Source organism: Microcaecilia unicolor, chromosome 8 (genome assembly GCF_901765095.1).
Source record: "Microcaecilia unicolor chromosome 8, aMicUni1.1, whole genome shotgun sequence".
Lineage (NCBI taxonomy): Eukaryota > Metazoa > Chordata > Amphibia > Gymnophiona > Siphonopidae > Microcaecilia > Microcaecilia unicolor.
The window spans coordinates 105,383,824-105,407,956 of NC_044038.1; the positions used below are offsets into that span (position 1 = coordinate 105,383,824).

The 24,133-nt window shown below is 50.2% G+C and overlaps 1 protein-coding gene across 1 annotated transcript in view; it reads right to left on the reverse strand.

Annotated features, from left to right (window-relative positions):
* Positions 1-24,133, reverse strand: part of GRAMD1A (GRAM domain containing 1A) — an 894,680-nt gene that overhangs the window by 392,993 nt on the left and 477,554 nt on the right.

Genomic DNA, 24,133 nt, shown 5'->3' on the forward strand with positions numbered 1-24,133 from the left:
GCTGAACCCAGGCTGACTCTGTCCCATTAAATCATGTTTGTCTACGTGTTCTGTAATTTTATTCTTTATAATAGTTTCCACTATTTCGCCTGGCACCGTCGTCAGGCTTACCAGTCTATAATTTCCCTGATCACCCCAGAACCATTTTTAAAAAATCAGCTTCACACTGGCCACCCTCCAATCTTCAGCAATTTCATGCTTGAGTTCTTTGAGTACCCTTGGATGTAACTTGGATATGTAAATATAGTAAATATATTTACTATATATATAGTAAATATATATGTAAATATAGTAAATATATAGTAAACCACCTAAACTCACTAAGCACATGGAAAGCTATGTGCACAAATGCTCATAGTCTAAGTAAAAGGTTCAAGACTTGCAATCCCTGATGTTTGAAGAAAACTTGGATATAGTTGCTATTACGGAGACGTAGTTCAACGATTCCCATGAATGGGATGTGACTGTACCGGGCTATAATCTTTTTAGGAAGGATAGAGAGTGTCAACAAGGTGGAGGAGTGGCTCTGTATGTGAGAGACAATATCAGAGCAGCTGAAATGCGGGGAAACTGGGGAGAGGAAGAAGCTTTATCGATCGTCCTGGAAAGAGAAGACGGAACCTGTATCTACACGGGGGTTATCTACAGACCTCCCGCGCAAACGGAGAAGTTAGACAAGGATCTGATAGAAGATATTCAAAAGATTGGTATAAGAGGGGAGGTGTTACTGTTGGGAGATTTCAATTTGTCAGTCTGTGGAATCGGAAAGAAGTAAGGAGATTGTGGATGCCTGTCAAAGTGCCTTGCTCAGACAAATGGTGACGGAACCCACAAGGAAGGGTCGATGCTGGATCTAGTGCTCACGAATGGGGGTAGTGTTTCCAATATTCAGGTGGGTGCCCACCTATGTAACAGTGATCATCACACCGTATTGTTTGATATAAGGACGAAGGCGGAGTGCGGATGCACAAAACTCAAAGTACTGGATTTCAGACGTACTGAGTTTAATAAAATGGGGGAATATCTGAAGAAGAAGCTGTTGGTGTGGGAAGGTGCAGGAGATGTGGAAAAACAGTGGTCCATGCTAAAGGCTGCTCTAAATATGGCGAATGATCTTTTCGTGAGGAAAGCAAACAAAAACAAGAGAAGCAGGAAGCCTATATGGTTCTACAAACAAGTAGCTGAAAAAATAAGAGCAAAAGAGGCTTTGTTCAAGAAATACAAAAGAATGCAATGAGAGGATCACGGAAAAGATTATCGGATTAAACTCAAAGAAGCGAAGAGGGAAATACGGGTAGTGAAAGCGCAAGCGGAAGAAACAATGGCTAAAGATGTAAAGAGAGGTGACAAGACCTTTTTCAGATATATTGGAGGAAGGAGAAGAGATAAGAATGGAATTGCGAGACTGAAAGATAATGAGAATGGCTATGTGGAGAGTGATGAAGATAAAGCGAACATGCTAAACAATTATTTCTCTTTGGTGTTCTCGAAGGAAAATCCTGGAGAAGGACCCCGGTCAGCTGCTGAGGGAACACCTGGGAATGGAGTGAATACTGCGCCATTTACGGAAGAAAGAGTTTATAAACGTGGACAAAGCTATGGGGCCGGATGGGATACATCCGAGGATACTCAGGCAGCTCAGAGAGGTAATGGTGGGACCTCTTAACGATTTATGTTTCAATAATTTTTATTGATGATCAACAAGTTAAACAAACCACTGCATGTCTCCCCTAACAATTTAAAGAACTAACCATGGTTATACTTCGGGATATAAATCATACAGCTAGATCATCATCAAGATTTCGCATTTTCTCCCCAACCCCCTTTCCAACATGTTAAGTCATTTTATTGGGAACAATTGCATCAGAATCGGACACAAGTATAAGCAAAAACTTTCACACCGATACAGCAATTTTGCAATAACTTATGCAAGAAATCACCCCTACAACTGCCCCAACTGGAAAGATCTCCCCCCCTACCTTCCCACTACCCACTTGTGAGCTTTTTAAATGTTCAAAATAAAGTTTTGTGCTCTCGAAGGCATGGTTAGCCACAATGGCTCCCATACCATGCGGAACCTCTCTCCATCTGTGCTGTCCAGTGATTTCACAAGGCATCTATCAAGCCGCATTTGATGTATCATCTGCGCACGCCAGCATGCTAGCGGTGGCATGAGATCTGATCGCCAAGATTTCAAAATCGTGGTAATCCCAAATAAAATTGTCCACTGCACATATCTCTTGAAGCCTTTAGGTGGTGTCGCAGTAAATTTGAAACTAAAAAATAATATCAGCGGTTCACATACTACAGAGCATTCCCACTGTGACTGCAATGAAGAAAGGATGGCCCTCCAAAAGGCCTGCACCAGGGGACAGAGCCAGAACATGTGCCCAAGTGTGGCTGACCCTCCTCCACATCGTGCGCATGTCCCATCACAAGACTGAGTTATTCTGGCTATTCTTTTAGGGGCCATGTAGGTTCTCATAAAAAATCTGTATAACCGTTCACCCTGAGGGACCGAAAAGTGCATTTTGTAAATATTACCCAAGAACCTCTGTCCAGTATCTGTTGTAACTGTGCAGCCAAGATCCTCAGTCCACGCTTTAGTCACCCTTATGTAATCTATTTCCTGAGTTGTGTCTTTTAATTGCTGTAAGTGAAATCGTAAAGGAACAGAGACCTGCGCCCCCAAAGAATACTGTTCTGTAAGGACATCGATCACGTCCTCCGTGAGATCTGTCCATATTAGGGAGGACACATAGAGGCATATTTTCAAAGCACTTTGGGAGGCTAAGTTCCATATGTTTCTATGGAACTTTGGGAGGCTAAGTGCTTTGAAAATAAGCCTCATAGTGTTTTAATTGAGCATAGGCGAAATACTGTGATCTAGAAATACCAAACTCTTCAATTAGCGCATCTAGTGTTTTAATCTGTCCCTCTTCTGTAACTATGTGAGACAGGTAGATAATTCCTTTGTCTTTCCATTGACCAAAAACACTAGCCCCTATCCCTGGAGGGAAATCTGGGTTATTACAAATGGGGAGCAGTGGTGAGACTTTTGCACTAAACTTGTATCTCCGACATACCCACCGCCAGGTAGCTCTCATCGGGTGCAAGAGTGGATGTCTTTGGAATGCTCTGCATCCCGTATGTAATAGATAGCTAAAGTGAGTCTCAGGGAATACCGCTATCTCTGCCTCTGTGTTAGAAAATTCTGTTGTACCCCGGAACCAATCATTTATGTGACGCATTTCACATGCTATTGAAAGATTCCGTAAACTCAACAGACCCATTCCCCCCTGTTCCCGTGGGGTGGTGATCACCTCCATAGGCAATCTTGGATGCTTGCCTTGCCAGAGAAAGTTCTGTGTGAGCCTATTTAAAGCCCTCTCCTCTTTCACACGCAAAAACAGTGGTAGTTGTTGGAACAAATAAAGCCATCGTGGCGCAATAAGCATGTTAAAGTGCGACCCGCCCCCACAGCGAAAGGGGAAGAGCCTGCCACAACTGCAGTTTTTGTTTCATATTCTTTATCATAGGGTCAACATTAATTCGGTATAGAGTCGACAGTTCCCTGGGAATTAATATGCCTAAATACTTAAGGGCCTTGTCCACCCACCGCAGCGGGAAATGTCCCCGCCAAGCTTGCTGTAGTGTATCACCCAATGCCAGTGTGCAGGATTTTTGGAGGTTTAATGAAAACCCAGAGAGTCTCCCGTAGTGTTCTATGGTTTCCAGAGTATATTGTAATGAAGTTTGCGGTTCTCTCAGCACCAGCAAGATGTCATCCGCATAGGCCAAGGTTTTCACTTCTTCACTCTCAAGAATCACCCCTTTGATGTCCTTTATCCCGTTTAGGGTCCTGATCAAGGGCTCTAGGGAGATGTTAAATAGAAATGGTGACAATGGACACCCCTGTCTTGTTCCTCTGCAAACCGGGAACCATTCTGACCTGCTCCCATTAACCACTATTTGGGCGCCCAACCCTTTATATAGTACCCGAACGGACTGAATGAAAACCTGGCACGTGCTGTCTTGCCTTCATGGCGGAGAGTTCAAGTTCTCAGGCTGCTGGTTTATAAATTCCAGCGCTGCTTTCTCCGACTCAAACTTTGACCATTTGCCTCCAATTTGAATCTTTAAGGTTGCAGGATATGCCAGGGTAAAGCGAATTTGTTTTTCCACCAACTTGGAGCACACTGGATGAAAGCGCTTACGCTTTTCTTGGATGCTTGCAGGATAATCTGGAAAAATCAGAACCAGCACTCCATTATAGCGTAAGGTGTCTCTTTTAGCTCGGAAACCTTGCATAATTTCCTCTTTGTGGATGTAATTATGGATTTTCACAATAACTGCACGTGGTCTTGATTGTTCCGATTGTAGTCTGCCTAAGCGATGCGCTCTCTCGATACAAAAGGCCCCACGGCTGTCTGAGAGCGCGAATTCTTCCTGCAGCCACGTTTCTAGCCGAGGCACCAAGTTCTTTTCAGGGGTAGACTCGGGAATACCGATAATTCGGATATTTGATCGACGGGTTCTGCTCTCAAAATCTTCTAGCTTGGCATTCTGAGCTCGAACTTTCTCTTCAAGCTCCTTGATCACCGGTAAGTGCTTGTTCCAGGAATCTTCCACCTCAGATACACGGTGTTCTAGCTCTGTCGTGCGCTTTGTGTTGTCAGCCATACTCGTCTCCAGTTTCTCCAGCTGCTCAGCTAGCGATTCAAATCTAGCATTCTGAGCTGCCCCGACCGCTGCTGTCAGCTATGCTAGTTGTTTGTCAGAAAATTCTGGTTCCGATTCGATCTTAGCGTCCGCCATCTTGGATTCAGCAGCGAGTGGCTGCTGTTTGTTTTTGTCACTTTTAGCACTTCTTTTCGCAGACTGAATGAAAACCTCCGGGAATTCTAGCCACTCCAGCACCTGAAATAAATAGCTCCAAACCACATGATTGAAGGCCTTGGCCACATCTAAGCTAACCACCATACAAGGTTCCCTTCGACCAGTGCACTGAGCTAATGCAAGAAGAATTTGTCGCACATGTAGAACCGAGTGTCGTTTGGGAACAAACCCCACCTGGGCAGTGCTAATTAACTCTGGTATGTATGCTGACATTCTGTTAGCTAAAACTTTTGCCAAAAGTTTGATGTCCACATTGATAAGAGAAATGGGGCGGTATGACTCTGGATCATCCGCTTGCTTGCCCGGTTTAAGTAATAGCGTGATCAGAGCTGTGTTTTCATTTTGAGGGAATTCCCCATCATGTATTACTGTCTGATAGTACTCAATTAATGGTGCCACTAGGGACAATTGTAGGACTTTATAGAATTCTCCGGAGAAACCACCAGCACCAGGTGTCGTGTTCGTTTTTAGATCTTTGATAGCCCGCTGTAGTTCCCTCGGTTGCAGGGGTGACCCTAAACAATCACGTGCCCCAGGCCCCAGCTTTGACATCCTTGATTTATCCAAGAACTGGTGCACCGCTTCCCTAGATGGCGGAGCCATAGGAGCATACACATCACTAAAGTGTTTCTGCAACAGTCGTAGTAACTGGATTGTTTTATTATGTACGGTCCCTTGGGCGTCTTTTAAGGCTACAATCGTGCGATTCCCCGTCCGGGGACCCACCATCCTGGCCAATACACCTCCTTGCTTGTTCCCATATTTATGCAGCCTAAATTTGTGATATAAAAGGTGTTTTTGAGTGTGCTCATGTATCAAGGAATTAATTGTGACCTGTAAGGCTTCATAACTGTCCCTGTGAATTTGAGTAGGGGATGCCATGAACACGTGTTTTGCCTTGCTCAACTGTCTTGTCAAATTAAGAATACTGGCCGCTACTTTTTTCTTTCTAGTCGCCACATAAGAGATCACCTCCCCTCTCATGACTGCTTTAGCAGTGCACCAGAACAGGACAGGGTCAGATCTGTGTTCTGCATTATGCATGGAGAATTCCTCCCATTTTTGCTGTAAGAAAAGGACAAACTCTGGGTCTTTCACCAAATAACCCGGAAACCTCCAGCGTTTCACCATCGGGATCCCCGTCCCGACATCCAGCGTGAGCCGCACTGGGGCGTGGTCAGAGACCAACACCTGCTCAATGTCGGTCGCTATGACACACGGGAACAAGGATGCCGAGGCCAAAATATAGTCGTCGAGCCCATGACCCACTTGCACGGGATCTGTGTGTGAAGTCCCTCCCCTCAGGGTGATGGGTCCTCCAGGTATCTATCAGTCCAACGGCAGTCGCGAAGGAAGACAACATGCCCCGACACTGTCCCTGCTCTGGCCCCCGGCTCCTCTGCCCCATGCAGTCTACCTCTGTATTCATTATTGCATTCAGGTCCCCAGCCAAGACTATCTCCTTTTCTCGGTATGGGAGAAGAGCCCTCATCAGGCCAGGAAAGAAAACTGGATCTGAGGGAGTGGGTGCATACACCGATAACAAATATATTTCTTTCCCCTGAATATTAAGCTTAACCATCAAATATCTACCCTCTGTATCCCGCAAAAGAATTTCAGAAGAATAGACTAAGTGTTTGCGATACAAAATGGCTACCCCCCCCCTCTCTTCTCCCTCCCGATGACACATAGTCCACCTGTCCCACCCACATTCTTCTCAACTTTTCGTGCTCTTCAACTGATAATCTGGTTTCCTGGAGACAGGCGATGTCAGCGTGAAGCCGCTTTAAATGAGTAAGGACCTTTGCCCGTTTTATGGGGGAGGAAATCCCCCCCACATTCCAGGTTACTATGTTATATGATGAAGATCCCACTGAGCAAAGGACCCAACAGAAAGACCAGTAACCATACAATAATGGTTGCAGGGGCCCAGCCCTCCCCCCGCACCCAGAACTCTATTGTAATTCCATACAGCATTTTTGATGACTTAACCAATGCATCAACCAGCCCTCTAACACTGATAAGAATTTGCTCACAAGATTCCCCCCTATCTATAAAACCCTTGTCTTCCCCTTCCCCTCCAACCCCCTCCCCTATGACCCAAAACGCCAAACAAACTTCTGTACTTAGCGATGAATGAACACTCATCGCTGGTGGTCACCCTGATGCAGGGGTCCCCCCTCCGTCTAGAAACATTCATGCTGCAAAACATAACAGTATAGAAAATTCAAGTTATAACAGTTTACTCCCCACTCTATTAACGTCCCATTCTTCTGATAATGGTATTCCTGCCTTATTTCCAGCTTCACCTGGCACGTGCTGTCTTGCCTTCATGGCGGAGAGTTCAAGTTCTCAGGCTGCTGGTTTATAAATTCCAGCGCTGCTTTCTCCGACTCAAACTTTGACCATTTGCCTCCAATTTGAATCTTTAAGGTTGCAGGATATGCCAGGGTAAAGCGAATTTGTTTTTCCACCAACTTGGAGCACACTGGATGAAAGCGCTTACGCTTTTCTTGGATGCTTGCAGGATAATCTGGAAAAATCAGAACCAGCACTCCATCATAGCGTAAGGTGTCTCTTTTAGCTCGGAAACCTTGCATAATTTCCTCTTTGTGGATGTAATTATGGATTTTCACAATAACTGCACGTGGTCTTGATTGTTCCGATTGTAGTCTGCCTAAGCGATGCGCTCTCTCGATACAAAAGGCCCCACGGCTGTCTGAGAGCGCGAATTCTTCCTGCAGCCACGTTTCTAGCCGAGGCACCAAGTTCTTTTCAGGGGTAGACTCGGGAATACCGATAATTCGGATATTTGATCGACGGGTTCTGCTCTCAAAATCTTCTAGCTTGGCATTCTGAGCTCGAACTTTCTCTTCAAGCTCCTTGATCACCGGTAAGTGCTTGTTCCAGGAATCTTCCACCTCAGATACACGGTGTTCTAGCTCTGTCGTGCGCTTTGTGTTGTCAGCCATACTCGCCTCCAGTTTCTCCAGCTGCTCAGCTAGCGATTCAAATCTAGCATTCTGAGCTGCCCCGACCGCTGCTGTCAGCTATGCTAGTTGTTTGTCAGAAAATTCTGGTTCCGATTCGATCTTAGCGTCCACCATCTTGGATTCAGCAGCGAGTGGCTGCTGTTTGTTTTTGTCACTTTTAGCACTTCTTTTCGCAGATCCGACGGGCATTGGGACAAGGTAGGCTTCCATGCACATTAGTAAAGCTCTCTCACCTTTCCAAATAATCGCCGCGGGAGATTTCAGGCAGGTTAAAGTACGATAAACGGAGTGGGAACCCCAGAGCACAGCCTAGCCCCTGCTGCTGCTCTCAGTGCATCACGTGATCCTCTTAACGATTTATTTATAATATCTTTACAAACGGGAGAGGTTCCGTGGGATTGGAGACGAGCGGATGTGGTCCCTCTTCACAAAAGTGGAGACAGAGAAGAAGTGGAAAACTACAGACCGGTAAGTCTCACGTCAGTGGTAGGAAAAATAATGGAGTCGCTGCTGAAAGAAAGGATAGTTAACTTTCTAGAAGTCAGCGGGTTACAGGACCTGAGGCAACATGGCTTTACCAAAGGAAAAATCCTGCCAAACGAATCTTATTGACTTCTTTGACTGGGTGACCAAAGAACTGGATGAAGGACGTGCACTAAATGTAATCTACCTGGACTTCAGCAAAGCCTTTGATACGGTCCCCCACAGAAGGCTCGTGAATAAGCTGAAAGGTTTGAACTTAGGAACGAAAGTGGTGAACTGGATAAGAAACTGGTTGACCGACAGGTGGCAGAGGTTGGTGGTAAATGGAATCCGCTCGGAGGAAAGAAAGGTGTGCAGTGGAGTTCCTCAGGGGTCAGTGCTGGGGCATAGTCAGTGCTGGGTGGAGGAGTGGCCTAGTGGTTAGAGCACCAGTCTTGAAATCCAGAGGTGGTTGGTTCAAATCCCACTGCTACTCCTTGTGATCTTGGCCAAGTCACTTAACCCTCCATTGCCTCAGGTACAAAATTAGATTGTGAGCTCTCCAAGGACAATGAAATTCCTGTTACGGTCGGTGAGTCCTTCTGCCGTGCAAAGCACCGGCGGGTAGCCCGTGCTCAGCTGGCGGCTGAACAATTCCCAAAACTTCACCTATGACAACCGCCGTTCCCCAAGGGTTGAGCCCCCAGGTGCAGGCGGCCGCCAGGACTTACAGATGCAGCTGGGATAGGAGTCGGGCAGCAAGCAATTGGACTGGTCAGGAGACTGGCAGTGGTCGAGGCAGGCGGAAAGCAGAGAAGAGTCCAAAGTCAGGCAGTGGTCAGGGCAGGCGGCAAAGCAGAGGAGTCCGAAGTCAGGCAGTGGTCAAGGCAGGCGGCAAGCAGAGAAGAGTCTGGGTATCTGTAGAGGTCAGATCAGGTCAAGTCAGACGATAAGCAGTAGTAGATAAACCACGCAGGAGCTCAAGTCAGTCTACCAAAGTAGAGCCGAAGCAAGGAAATAGAGTAAAATTGTCCTTTAAATAGCCCTCACCATCAGGGGAGTAGAATCAGCTGGTAGGAAGAGGCCCTCGCCCCCACTATCAGGAAAACCAGCACCAGCTGGCAGGGAAAGGCCCCCATTGGCTGTCAGCCAAAGGAGCAGAAGGAGCTGGGACCAATCCCGCGGAGCCGGGGCGAAGATCTCAGCGTTCCACGTGGCGGACTGACAAAGAATTCCTGGAGCGCTGGCCTAGCCAAGATGGCCGGAGCTCTGCATCGCAGGAGAGTTTCCCAGGAACTTCACGAGCAGGTCACGAGCAGGCAGGAGGACAGAGGACCCCCAAGCGTCGCAGCCGGCAGGTGAATCCCCAGAGCGCCGGACCTGCCGGGGTAGCCGGTGCTCTGCGTTGCAGGACCGAGGTGAGGAGCATGACATTACCCTCCCTGGAAGACACCCTCTCCGTCCCGGTCCAGGTTTAGAGGGATAACGGGCGTGAAATTCTTGGACCAATTCTGGTGTATGGATATTACCGGCTGGTTCCCAAGAATTGTCCTCTGGTCCAAAGTGTTTCCAGGAGAGTAGGTACAGTAGTTGTCTCCCCTGGTGTTTAGAGTCCAAAATCTCCTCCACCTCATACTCTGGATCTGGTTCGGTCTCAGATAGTGCATCTCTCTTAGATTCCGGGTGCCATATGGAGGTGAGGAAGGGTTTGAGCAAGGATATATGAAACGCATTGTGGATTCGGAGACTGTTAGGCAATTGGAGCTGATAAGTGACAGCCCCCACCCAGGACTGAACCGGAAAAGGTCCAATGAATCGGGGGGGGGGGGGGGGGGGGGGGGGGCAAACTTGACAGAAGGCAGCCGAAGCCTTAGATGTTTGGTGCTAAGCCATACCTTTTGCCCCGGTTAGAAAGTTGGCGCTGCCTGTCTCTTTAGATCAAAAAAGTATTTGGACCTGGCCATGGCTCGCTGGAGCTGGCCCTGAGCTTTCCTCCAAGTGTCGTGGAACATTGTGATAGTATGCTGCAACTGGGGAGGAACTTGAGTAAGAGCAATGGGGGGAGGCAGGCGAGGGTGACATCCGTAAACAGTGTAGAATGGTGAAGTCTGAGAGGTAGAATGCAGGCTATTGTACGCAAATTTGGCCCAGGGCAGTAAGGTGGCCCAGTCATCCTGGCGGTGGGTAGTTTAGGCCCGTAGGAAAGTCTTGAGTGTCTGATTTACTCTGTCATACCATTGGTTTGGGGGTGGTAGGCCGATGAGAAATGGGTAGTGATGCCAAAAGTGCAGCATAAAGCCTTCCAAAATCTAGATGTAAACTGAGAACCTCTATCGCTGATGATTCGCTGGGGTAAGCCATGTAGGCAGAAAATGTGCAGGATGAACTGGGACGCAAGAGTAACAGCCGTGGGCAGCGATTTCACCGGTTCATACTGTGAACAAGATAGCCGACCTACTGGCAGCACTGTGATCAGCTCCGTGAACCCATCCGCCCGGATCCCTTTCCACCGCCGACTTCATCCGTCCCCGCATTGTGGGAGGCTCTGGGCGTCAGATCGGTGTCGGATCGGCGTCCGACCGTGACCTCTCCATCGGTGTCGGCTGGGCTGGCCTGACCTGGGCAGTCTGCGGAACTTAGCTCCTGCACTTCCTGCGTGTCGTCGCTGGCCGGATCGGGAAGTGAGGCAGAGTGGTAGGAACTGATCGGGCAGGGGGGCGGAGAGGCGAGAGGCAAGCGGTGCGGGGCGAGAGGTCGTGAGCAGCGAAAGCGGGGCGATCGACGAAAGGCTGTGTGCCGCGGGACCACGCGTCCACGTGGCAGCCGTTCGTCCCTCGTTTCCGCTGCCTGGTAACTGGAACAGCGTGGGCCAGGAGACTGAGGTGGGGGCGAGGCAGCGGGTGATCGGCGCCTGGGAGTGCTGCTGGCCGTCTCCTCGATTGCAGCTCTGTTCCTTTGGCGTGGGGAGCCAGGAGACCTGGGGCAGCTGACCCCTAGGCCCTGATGTTGATCCTTCTGTGAGCATGGGGAGCCAGGTGACCTGGGGCAGCTAATCCCTAGGCCCTCGTGTTGATCCTCTCCCTCAGACCCACTTTTTCATGTCTTTGTGATCCCTGCTGGCTCTGGTCCTTACCTTGCCCTGCCGTCCGGCTGCCCTGTCCATCTGCCACCAGTCCCTTTTGTCCCAGCTTGCTCCGGTCCTTCGGCTCCGGCCTGTTCCAGTCCGGCTTGTTCCAGTCCGCTGCTCTGCTCTCTTCTGCTTCTCCCAATCCGTCTATTCCAGCTTGCTCCGGTCCTGCTGCTCCGCTGTCTTCTGCTCCAGCTCGTCCCAGCTTATCTGTTCCAGCTTGTTCCTGACCTTCTGTCCAGCTTGTCCCAGTCCGTCTGTTCCAGCCTGTTCCAGCCCCGCTGCGCCACTGTCTTCTGCTTCAACTTGCTCCAGTCCATCTGTTCCAGCTTGCTCTGGTCCGTCTGCTCCAGCTTGTTCCAGTCCGTCTGTTCCAGCTTGTTCCAGTCCATCCGTTCCAGCGTGTTCCAGTCCCGCTGCGCCGCTGTCTTCTGCTCCAACTTGCTCCAGTCCATCTGTTCCAGCCTGTTCCAGTCCGTCCGTCCCAGCTTGCTCCAGTCCGTCCGTCCCAGCTTGCTCCAGTCCACCTGCTCCAGCTTGTTCCAGACCGTCTGTTCCAGCTCGTTCCAGTCCTACAACTCCAGTCCATTTGTCTATCCATCTACTCCAGCTTGTTCCAGTCCGTCAATCCCAACCTGTTCCAGTCAGCCTGTTCCAGCTTGTTCCAGTCACATCGCATCTGCCCCAGCCTACCTGCCTGCCTGCCAGCAACCAACCTGCCTGCTTGTCAGTCCATCAACTTGCCTGCTTATCAATCCATCAACTACCTGCCTGCCTTCAAGCCTGCTCAACTACCTGACTGCCTCCCCGCCTGCCGCCTGCCTTCTAGCCTGCACAACTACCTAACTGCCTCCCCACCTGCCGGCTTGCCATCCCATTAACCCATCTACATACCAACTCACCCATCACCTGCCTGCCTGCCTCCCAGACCATGGCCCCTATACACATTCTCTTCATCGCCCTGTCCCTTCCCAATCTTTTCCCCTCCCCCTACCGCAGGAACTCATTGCCCATCCATGTATTCTCCCATCCTGCTCACTATTGCATTACCCTACCCACCCCAATCCCTCACCACCTCACCATCTCTCCTTTCCCCCCCCCCCCCTAGCTCTCAACCTTTTACACTTCCTTCCTGCCATTAGCCCATCCCTACTAAGCTCATCCCGTCTTCGTCGCCTTTGTCGCCCTACCTCCCCCACCCTCCTCCGCACCCTCTTGCTCCTTCTCCTGCTATCCGCCGGAGATATCAATCTCAATCCAGGACCCACACACCTGTCCTCGTATTATCCATGCAAGCGATTCCGAGATATCTCCAATCTCATCTCTATTCCCCTCCTCCCCCTCCCCTTCTCGTATGCCCTGTGGAATGCCCACTCTGTGTGTAACAAACTTTCCTTCACCTATTATCTCTTCATCTCCCGCTCCCTTCAACTGCTCGCCCTAACTTCAACCTGGCTCACCCCCGACGACTCGGCCTCAGTCGCGGCCCTATGGCATGGATTCTCTTTTCTCCCACTCTCCTCGCCCAGTCGTCCGCGGAGGTGTCGGGTTACTACTTTCGCCCGCCTGTAGTTTCCAACCCCTCCTCCTACCGCAATCTCACTGCTTCTCATCCTTTGAAGTTCACTCCATCCGTCTATTCGACCCGCTGCCACTCAGAGTTGCAGTCATTTACCGCCCCCCTGATAAGTCCCTCCCCTCCTTCCTTACCGACTTCGATGCATCGCTCTCCGTCTATCTTGAACCCTCATCCCCGTCCCTCATTGTTGGAGACTTTAACATACACGCTGAGGACCCATCGGACTCTTACGTTTCTCAGTTCCTCACTCTGACATCCTCCTTCAACCTCCAGCTGAGTTCCACCACCCCTACTCACCAAACTGGCTATTGTCTTGACCTTGTCCTCTCCTCTACCTGCTCACCCTCCAACTTCTGCGCCTCAGCTCTTCCTCTCTCAGATCGTCACCTGATCACCTTCACACTTCACCACCCGCGCTCTCACCTGATCACCTTCACACTTCACCACCCGCGCTCTCAGTCCTGCCCTATACTAACTACTTCTTTCAGGAATCTCCAGGCTGTTGACCCTCCCACCTTATCCTCCAGTATTTCTAATCTCCTCCCCTCCATCATGTCCTCCGAGTCTGTCGCCAAGGCTGTCACCGCTTACAATGCCACTCTCTCATCTGCTCTGGATACCCTTGCACCATCCATCTCCCATCCCACAAGGCGTACTAATCCTCAGCCCTGGCTGACCCCCTGCATCCGATACCTTTGCTCCTGCGCCCGATTTGCAGAACGCGTCTGGAGGAAATCTCGCACCCATACCGACTTCATTCATTACAAATTCATGCTATCCTCCTTCCAGTCCTCCCTATTCCTTGCCAAACAGGACTATTACACCCAATTAACTAATTCCCTCAGCTGCAACCCTCGTCGTCTCTTCGCCACCCTTAACTCCCTCCTTAAAGTGCCCTCCGCTCCCCCCCCCCCCCTCACTCTCTCCTCAAACTCTGGCTGACTACTTCCGCGATAAGGTACAAAAGATCAACCTCGAATTTACTACCAAACCACCTCCTCCTCCTCACCCTCTAACCCACTCCCTCAACCAACCAACCCAGGCCTCCTTTTCCTCTTTTCCTGATATCACCGAAGAGGAAACTGGCCACCTTCTTTCCACCTCGAAATACACCACCTGTTCCTCTGACCCGATCCCCACCAACTTACTTAACACCATCTCTCCTACTGTCACTCCCTCCATCTGTCATATCCTCAACCTCTCTCTCTCCACTGCAACTGTCCCTGACACCTTCAAGCATGCTGTAGTCACACCTTTCCTCAAAAAACCATCGTGACCCTACCTGCCCCTCCAACTATCGCCCCATCTCCCTCCTACCCTTCCTCTCCAAGATACTTGAACGCGCCGTTCACAGCCGCTGCCTCGATTTTCTCTCCTCTCACGCCATCCTCAATCCGCTTCAATCTGGTTTTCGCCCTCTACACTCGACAGAAACGGCACTCACCAAAGTCTGTAATGACCTGTTCCTTGCCAAATCCAAAGGTCATTACTTCATCCTCATCCTCCTCAACCTATCCACCGCATTTGACACTGTCAATCACAATTTACTCCTTGCCACACTATCTTCATTTGGGTTCCAGGGCTCTGTCCTCTCCTGGTTCTCCTCTTCTCTCTCCCACCGTACCTTCACAGTACATTCTCATGGATCTTCCTCCACCCCCATCCCGCTCTCTGTTGGAGTTCCTCAGGGATCTGTCCTTGAACCCCTTCTTTTTTCAATCTACACCTCTTCCCTGGGCTCGCTAATCTTATGGCTTCCAATATCATCTCTATGCCGACACACAGCTTTATCTCTCCAGACCAGACATCACTGCGAAAACGCAGGCCAAAGTATCGGCCTGCTTATCGGACATTGCTGCCTGGATGTCCAACCACCACCTGAAACTGAACATGTCCAAGACAGAGCTTATTATCTTTCCATCCAAACCCACATCTCCTCTCCCCCCACTCTCTATCTCAGTCAATGGCACTCTCATCCTCCCTGTCTCATCTGCCCGCAACCTCGGAGTCATCTTCGACTCCTCCCTCTCCTTCTCTGCGCATATCCAGCAGATAGCCAAGACCTGTCGCTTCTTTCTCTACAAACATCAGCAAAATTCGCCCTTTCCTCTCTGAGCACACCACCTGAACTCTCGTCCACTCTCTTATTATCTCTCTCCTTGACTATTGCAACCTACTCCTCATTGGCCTCCCACTTAGCCACCTATCCCCCCTTCAATCCGTTCAGATCTCTGCTGCACGTCTTATCTTCCGCCTGGACCAATATGCTCATATCACCCCTCTCCTCAAGTCACTTCACTGGCTTCCAATCAGTTACCGCATACAGTTCAAACTTCTCCTACTAACCTAGAAATGCACTCAATCTGTAGCCTCTCACTACCTCTCTACCCTTATCTCCCCTTACGCTCCTACCCGAAACCTCCGCTCACAGGACAAATCCCTCCTCTCTGCTCCCTTCTCCACCATCGCCAACTCCAGGCTCCGCCCTTTCTGCCTTGCCTCTCCCTATGCTTGGAACAAACTCCCTGAGCCCATACGCAGAGCCCCCTCCCTGCCCATCTTGAAATCCTTACTCAAAGCCCATCTCTTCAATGTCACCTTCGGCACCTAATCATTTTACTTCTATCCAGGAAATCTAGACTGCCCCAATTGACTGTCTGCACATGTTGTCCATTAGATTGTAAGCTCCATTGAGCAGGGACTGTCCTTCTTTGTTAAACTATAGTAACATAGTAGATGACGGCAGAAAAAGACCCGCACGGTCCATCCAGTCTACCCAACAAGATAAACTCATGTGTATACCTTACCTTGATTTGTACCTGTCTTTTTCAGGGCACAGACCGTATAAGTCTGGCCAGCGCTGCGTAACCCTAGTAGCGCTTTAGAAATGTTAAGTAGTAGTAATAGTACAAAGTGGGCCATACGGGAAAACCAGTCAATAACCACCCAAATGACCGTGTTTCCCTGAGGAGGCAAATCAGTGATGAAGTCCATGGAAATGTCTTGCCAGGGTAGTTGGGGCACCGGTAGAGGTTGCAGCAGTCCCCAAGGTTTCTTATGCAAAGACTTGCTCCATGCGCAGTCAGGGCAGGATGAGACATATTGGAGAATGTCTTGGGCCATATGTGGTCACCAGTAAGAGCGAGAGATGAGATGGAATGTTTTCTAAAATCCAAAATGCCCAGCGAAGGCCGACGAGTGTCCCCACCGAAGAACCCTCCTCCGAAGTCGGGGAGGAACCGTAGTCTTACAGAAGGTGGAGGCTCCGGGAACGGGGGGAATACACATGGGGTTGAGCATGGGGTATGGCTCCTCCTGGTCTTCGGGCGTTTCAAAGATCCGGGAAAGCGCGTCTGCTTGTACATTCTTTTCTGCTGGGCGAAAAGTCAGGCGGAAGTCGAACCGGGCAAAGAAGAGGGACCATTGGACCTGGCAGGGATTCAATCTCGTAGCATTCTGTAGGTAGAGGAGGTTCTTGTGGTCCGTAACTACCGGAACCAGGTGGGCCGCCCCCTCCAATAAGTACCGCCATTCTTGGAATGCTAACTTGAGAGCCAGCAGTTCACGATCCCCGATAGTGTAGTTCCGTTCCGCAGGAGAGAATTTCCGGGAAAAGAAGAAGCATGGATGCTGTTTGCCAGAGGCCAGGGTCTAAGATAACATCGCAACGGCCCCCAGGGATGAGGCATCCACCTCCACCAGGAAAGGTTTAGATGGATCCGGGCTGCAAAGTACCGGGGCAGACAGAACGGCTTCCTTCAAGGTGGAAAAAGCCGAAAGTGCTTCAGGAGACCAGTTCCGGACGTCCACCCCCCTCCGAGTGAGAGCAGTCAGAGGCACGGTAATCAAGGAGTAGTTCCGAATGAATTGCCTATAGTAGTTGGCAAATCCCAGGAACCTCTGCATGGCCCGGAGTCCCTGGGGAACCGGCCAATTGCGGATGGCTTGAAGCTTAGCAGGATCCATCTGGAGACCCTTAGTGGACACGATGTATCCCAAGAAGGAAATCACCTGCTGGTGGAAGGCACATTTTTCAAACTTAGCAAAGAGGCGGTATTCTCGTAGTCGTTGGAGGATGGTTCGGACGTGGGACTGGTGCTCTTGTCGAGAGGTGGAGAAGACAAGGATGTCATCAAGGTAGAGAATGACTGAAGTATATAGCAGATCTTGAAAAATAAAATTGACAAAATTCTGAAAGACTGCTGGGGCATTGCAGAGGCTGAATGGCATTACTAGGTACTCAAGATGACCCTCGTGTGTGTTAAAAGCTGTTTACCACTCATCTCCCTCATGGATCCGTACCAGGTTGTAGGCTCCCCGCAAATCCAATTTCGTGAATATCTTTGCCCCCTGCAATCGATCCAACAATTCTGGAATCAGAGGGAGCAGGTACCGGTTCTTAATGGTGATGTTGTTCAAACCCCAATAATCGATGCAGGGTCGTAGAGATCCATCTTTTTTAGTGACAAAAAAGAACCCAGCTCCCACTGGCAATGAAGATGGTCTAATAAACCCTTTCTGTAGACTCTCTTGAATGAAAGTGCGCATGGCCCGGGATTCATCCCGGGAGAGAGTATACAATCTACCTCTGGGCGGGGTTGCTCCTGGGAGCAGTTCAATGGGGCAGTCGAAAGATCGGTGAGGCGGAAGAGTGTCAGCCTCTTGGATACTGAACACATCCTGGAAATCCTGGTATTCCTCTGGTAGGCTAGCCTGAGTGGCCCGTAGAACTCCGGGGAGAGCGGCGAGGACCCTTTTAGGAGGCTTGATAGGCAGGAGACACGTCCGGAAACAACGGGAACCCCACCGACCGATCTCCCCCCCTGGACCAGTCAATAGTAGGTGCGTGGAGGCGCAGCCAGGGTAGCCCAAGGATTACTGGGTGAATAGCTTGAGGGAGTACCAATAACTAAATCACCTCCTGGTGCAGAGCCCCTACTTGCATAAACATGGGTGAGGTGACCTGCGTGATGGGCTGGGGAAGATTGGACCCCTGAATAGAGGTGACCTGCAGTGCCAGTCGGCAAGGGACAATAGACCCCCCCCAACCGAACCAGGAGATCTGCGTCAATGAAATTTCCCCAGCTCCCGAATCCAACAGGGCCACGGTATGGACACAATACCTCTGCCATCACAGAAGTACTGGAGCAGACAGCAAGTTATCGGGAAGGGAATACGACCGACCCAGCGCCCCTCCCTTCACAGGGCCTGGGCCGCGGCGTTTCCCGACTTGTTCGGGGAAGGCATTCACAAAGTGTCCCGGCTGACCACAGTACATACAGAGGTGGTTCATGCGGCGATGGGATCTCTCGGCCTCGGAGAGGCGGTGTCACCCAACCACCATGGGCTCTTCATCAGTTTTAGCAACAGCCCCTCCCGAGGCTCCAGGCAAGCCAGAACGGGGCGGACGGGGAGCGGGCCTCTGTATCGGCTGTGGAGTAGCCTGTTCTTGTGCTCTCTCCTGGAACCGGACGTGGATCCGGGTGCAGAGTGAAATGAGGGCGTCCAGGGTCGTGGGAAGCTCGTCCCGCTAATTCATCCTTTATTCGACTAGTCAAACCCTGCCAAAAAATGGCCGTCAAGGCCTCCTGGTTCCAGCATAGTTCCGCAGCAAGGGTATGGAACCGGACAGCATAGGCCACTACTGAACCTGTACCTTGCTGGATATACAACAATTCCCACGTGGCAGAGTAGGGACGTCCAGGTACGTCAAACACCATTCGGAATTGACGCAGGAACTCCCCCAGGTCCGGAAGAATGGGGTCCTGCTGCTCCCAGGGCAGAGAGGCCCAGGCCAGAGCCAGGACTGAGAGCCGAAAAATGATGTAAGTAATCTTCATACTTTCGGACGGAAAGGACCCAGGCTGCATTTCAAACAGCATCAGGCACTGATTCAAAAAACCCCGGGAGTCCCGTTGAAACGGGGCGGTTCCGGAAGCCGCAGGCCGGGAGTCGGAAGAACAGGTCTAGGGCCTGGGGTGCCGGCAGGATGCTGATTCTGGAGGGTGGACATCTGGGAGCAGACATCTTGTAGAACACTGGACAGTCTATTCAGCTGGGCCTGCTGTTGCTGCAACACGAGACAGATCTGCCAGATCGGTCTTGTCCGGCAAATTCATGGCTTCGGCTTTCTGTTACGGTCGGTGAGTCCTTGTGCCGTGCAAAGCACCGGCGGGTAGCCCGAGCTCAGCTGGCGGCTGAACAATTCCCAAAACTTCACCTATGACAACCGCCATTCCCCGAGGGTTGAGCCCCCAGGTGCAGGCGGCCGCCAGGACTTACAGACGCGGCTGGGATCGGAGTTGGGCAGCGAGCAATCGGACTGGTCAGGAGACTGGCAGTGGTCAAGGCAGGCAGCAAGCAGGGAAGAGTCCGAAGTCAGGCAGTGGTCAAGGCAGGCGGCAAGCAGAGAAGAGTCCGGGTATCTGCAGAGGTGAGATCAGGTCAGGTCAGACGATAAGTAGTAGTAGATAAACCACGCAGGAGCTCAAGTCAGTCTACCAAAGTAGAAGCCGAAGCAAGGAAATGGAGTAAAGTTGTTCTTTAAATAGCCCTCACCATCAGGGGAGTAGAATGCTGGTAGGAAGAGGCCCTCGCCCCCACTATCAGGAAAACCAGCACCAGCTGGCATGGAAAGGCCTCCATTGGCCATCAGCCAAAGGAGCAGGAGGAGCTGGGACCAATCCCACGGAGCCGGAGGCGGGGCGAAGATCTCAGTGTCCCATGTGGCAGACCGACCGAGGAATTCCTGGAGCGCCGGCCTAGCCAAGATGGCCGGCGCTCTGCATCGCAGGAGAGTTCCCCGGGAGCGTCGCGAGCAGGCAGGAGGACAGAGGAGTCCCGAGCGTTGCAGCCGGCAGGGGAATCCCTGGAGTGCCGGACCTGCCGGGGTGGCCGGCACTCCGCGTCGCAGGACCGAGGTGAGGAGCGTGACAATACCCAAGTGTACCTGAATGTAACTCACCTTGAGCTACTACTGAAAAGTTGTGAGCAAAATCTAAATAAATAAATATTCTGTTTAATATATTTCTGGGAGATATTGCTGAAGGGTTGGAAAGAAAGGTGTACCTTTTTGCGGATGACACAAAAACAGACAATAGAGTGGATACCCTGGAGAGAGTAGAAATGATGAGAAGGGATCTCCGAACCTTACAAGAATGGTTGAGGGTCTGGCAGTTAAAACTTAAAGCCAAGAAGTGTAGAGTAATGCACTTGGGGTGTAGAAACCTGAAATAGAGATACCGAATAGGAGGGAAGAAATTAGTAAGCTCGACTCAGGAGAGAGACCTTGGGGTGTTGGTGTCTGAGGATCTGAAGGTGAAGAAACAATGCGACAAGGCAACGGCCGTGGCCAGGATACTAGGCTGCATAGAGAGCGAAATAACCAGCAGAAGAAAGGAGGTGTTGATGCCCTCTACAAGTCGTTGGTGAGGCCCCACTTGGTGTACTGTGTTCAGTTTTGGAGGCCGTATCTTGCTAAAGATGTAAAAAGACTGGAAGCGGTGCAAAGAAAAGCTACAAAAATGGTATGGGTTTTGCGTTGCAAACCGTACAAGGAGAGACCTGCTGACCTGAACATGTATACCTTGGAGGAAAGGAAAAACAGGGGTGACATGATACAGACATTCAAATATTTGAAAGGTATTAATCCGCAAACTAAACTTTTTTGGAGAAAGGACAACGGTAGAACTAGAGGACCTGAACTGAGGTTGAAGGTGGGCAGACTCAGGACTTATATCAGGAAGTATTTTTTCATGGAAAGGGTGGTGGATATGTGGAATGTCCGCCAACGGGAGGTGGTGGAGATGAAAACGGTAATGGAATTCAAACATGCGTGGGATAAACACAAAGGAATCCTGTTTAGAAGGAATGGTTCCGTGGAATCTTAGCGGAGATTGGGTGGCGACGCCGGTAATTGGTTAACAAAATGGGAGCTGGGCAGACTTCTACACTCTATGCTCTGATCGTGACAGAATAGATAGGGATGGGCTGGAGTGTAAATTTTAAGGGGCTTCAACATTAGCTTCAGAACTTAGTACAAGAAGAGTGTTGGGCAGACTTCTACGGTCTGTGCCCTGAGAAGGGCAAGGAGAAATCAAACTCATATATACATATAAAGTATCTTGTTGGGCAGACTGGATGGACCGTACAGGTCTTTATCTGCCGTCATTTACTATGTTACTATGATATCTTAACAGAGATACTTTTAATCTAAAGCAGGAAAGGCATCCAATACCAAGCAGAAGGCTGGGCAGTTACTGCAATAATGAATGATGTAGAGCTCTTGTGGGCCTTCAACAAGCTAACAATAACTAATGCCAAGTAGCCTCTGCACTTCAAATGGTGCTCTCAAGGAATAGCAAATCTGGATCCTCCATTGCTACTGGCCCCTGCTTCAGCAGACCCAGGCCCCTTAGCAACAGCAAAAAGGAATTTGCCAATCAAGGGCCTTTGTGGAAAGACATATAGGGGCTCCCAGTGGGGTCAGAGCTATAATAGAGCGTCCAACCCTGTTGCTCTTTAGCCCCTTCTATGGCTGAAGAAATGGGAACACTGAGTTCCACAGTCCTCCACCACTAATTGGAAAGCAGAGAGACTCAGCTCCCTCTCTGCTGAAAATGTCCTGTTATGATTGTGGTCATAACCTCTCTCAAACTTACCTTTTTCCTGGTGGTCAGCTTAGCTGGAGTCTGTTTCTTTTGTCTGTCCTTTCTGAGCTGGCTCTCTCTCTCTCTGTGCTGGCAGCTTCCAGCAGCATGACTCTAATTGTCTCACTTTACTGCAGCTGTGGGTGTGCACTGAGTTAGATCTACCTCTCTTTGGGTGTACTGGCTTCAAGTGCTTCACGGTGCTGCATTGGTGTGGGTTGGGCCTCTATAGGTTTCAGTGTGCTCTCTGTGTTTCAGTGTGCTGCCTGGGTCTAGGAAGTGTGACATCATCAGGGAGGGCCTTGATAAGGAAGTGGTGTTCTTTCCTTCAGAGCCTTTGCAACGATTCCGTTTGCTTTAGGTAGGGTGGTGCAGTGTGCACTTCTGACTTTGTGTCTAGTTTCCCTGCTTGCTTTTGCTAAAGGTCCAGGTTACTGTTAGTGCAGTGTGCACTGGTGTCTGTGTGTTTAGCTTTCCTGCTTTTCCCTCTTGGTTTTGGAAGCATTGCTGTGTGTAGGGCTTTGGAAGCTCTGTTGCTGTTAGAAGTTCTTCAGGGTTTGGTGTTGTTAGGAACACTACAGATTTTGCTGTTAGAAGTACTTCTGGTGTTTGTGCTATTGGGAGCATTGCAGTCTTTGCTGTTGGTGTTTGGTGCTTTAGAAGCACGGTTGGGTCTGGTGCTTTGGAAGCACTTTTGGCTTATGTTTTAGCTTCCCTGCTTTTTCCTTGTGGCTCCCATCTTCCCTTTTAGTGCTAGGAGCACCTTAGTTAGTTTAGAGTTGTAGAGCCCTGCTTGTAGCTTGGTGCTTAGTCGCACCTGTGTTAGCTTTGTGTGTAGTTCCCTGCTCTGTTAGTTTAGGGCTTAGGAAGTCCCTTTGTTGAGCAGGGCTTAGGAGCTCCTGTTTAGTATAGGGCTTAGGAAGTCCTTTTGTCAGTTTACTGTTAGGAACACTTCTGCTGGTTTAGGGCTTGGGAGCACTTAGGTCAGTTTAGGTTTAGGAGTACTTCTGTTTCCAGTCCTGGTCCCTGTGTCATCCGGTATCCGGTAAGTCCTGCCGGCCACTCGAACCCAAGGGCTCAACCCTTGGGGGGGGTAGTGGCCAAGTGCAGGTGAAGCTTTACAGACCAGTCCAGTGTGCTCCGGTCCAGTGTGTGTTCCAGTCTGGTGCGCTCCAGTCCAGTGTGTTCCGGTCCAGTGCCCTCCAGTCCGGGGGATTGCAGTCCAGTGTTCCAGTCCTGTGTCCTCCAGTCCGGGGGATTCCAGTCCGTGTGGTCCGGCTCGCTGGGCGGTGCCTGCAGTCCCTGCCGGTGCCAGTGTGCTTGCCCAGCGTTTGTTGGTGTGTTTTGCCTGCTGCTGTCGCTCCTCGTCAGCAGCTCAAGGGCTCACGTTTGCTCCAGAGCCCAGCCCCGCAGGCTCTGAACCTGAGAACCTGACAAGTGCACTGCCGAAGTTGCCAATAGATTGACTGCCGCACTCTTGGCTCCTGTCTGCTTGTTCTCATAAGCCACTGCCTTTGCATTATCAGGCATCATTTGGACTGCCTTCTACTGCAACATAGGGAGGGGAGGAACTGCTTCAGACCCAAGTGAATGGCCCTCACCTCCAAATGGTCAATAGGACATGACATTTCCAGGTCCAACCAGTGACCCTGATCTATTCTGTCTAGAAAATGACCCTCCCCCTGACTCAGATGGGAATTCTCTTCAGAAGATGACAAGGAACATCTCACTAGGCGAGGTGTCTCTTGACAGTTGATAAGAGCCAGAACCAGACTTTGAACTGGACAAGGCATGGGGGTTCACTGGAGCAGCCTCATGTGCACCTTATCCCATGGAATCACTTCCAGTGTGGCAGCCAAAGAGCCGAGGAACTGAAATAATCTCAGGCCCTTGGAGCCTGGTATAAGAGCTTCAACACTCTGTAACAAAGAAAGCTCCCGCCTCTGGTATCAAAGTGAACTCTTGAGGTAATTTGAGCACCTGCGAATGGACAGAATGGATCATTCAACCCAGGTGCTCCAACAGTTCGATCACTCTGACAGTCACCACCCAAGAATCCTCTTCCAAACTGACCCAAATCAACCAGCTGACCCTGACTGCTCTTCTGGCAGATGGGCTCAACCTAGATTCTGGAAATAGTGTATTGGAATTGATTATTGTAATGCTGTTAGTCTGTACTCTGCTTTGAACTGCATGGTTAAGCGTAATAGAAGGGTCAAATTAAATTTAACTTATACACACAGCTGGGGACAGATACACACATGGACACACATACAGACAAGTTGTGGGCAAGGATCCCAGGCCTTTGACTACAGAGCAGAGAAGCCTGACACTAGGTCCACCGTCTTCTTCCTCTGAGTCCTTCTAACAAATCACAGGCCAGATCCCCTAGGCATGCCACTATTTACCTGTCTGCATGGAGAAA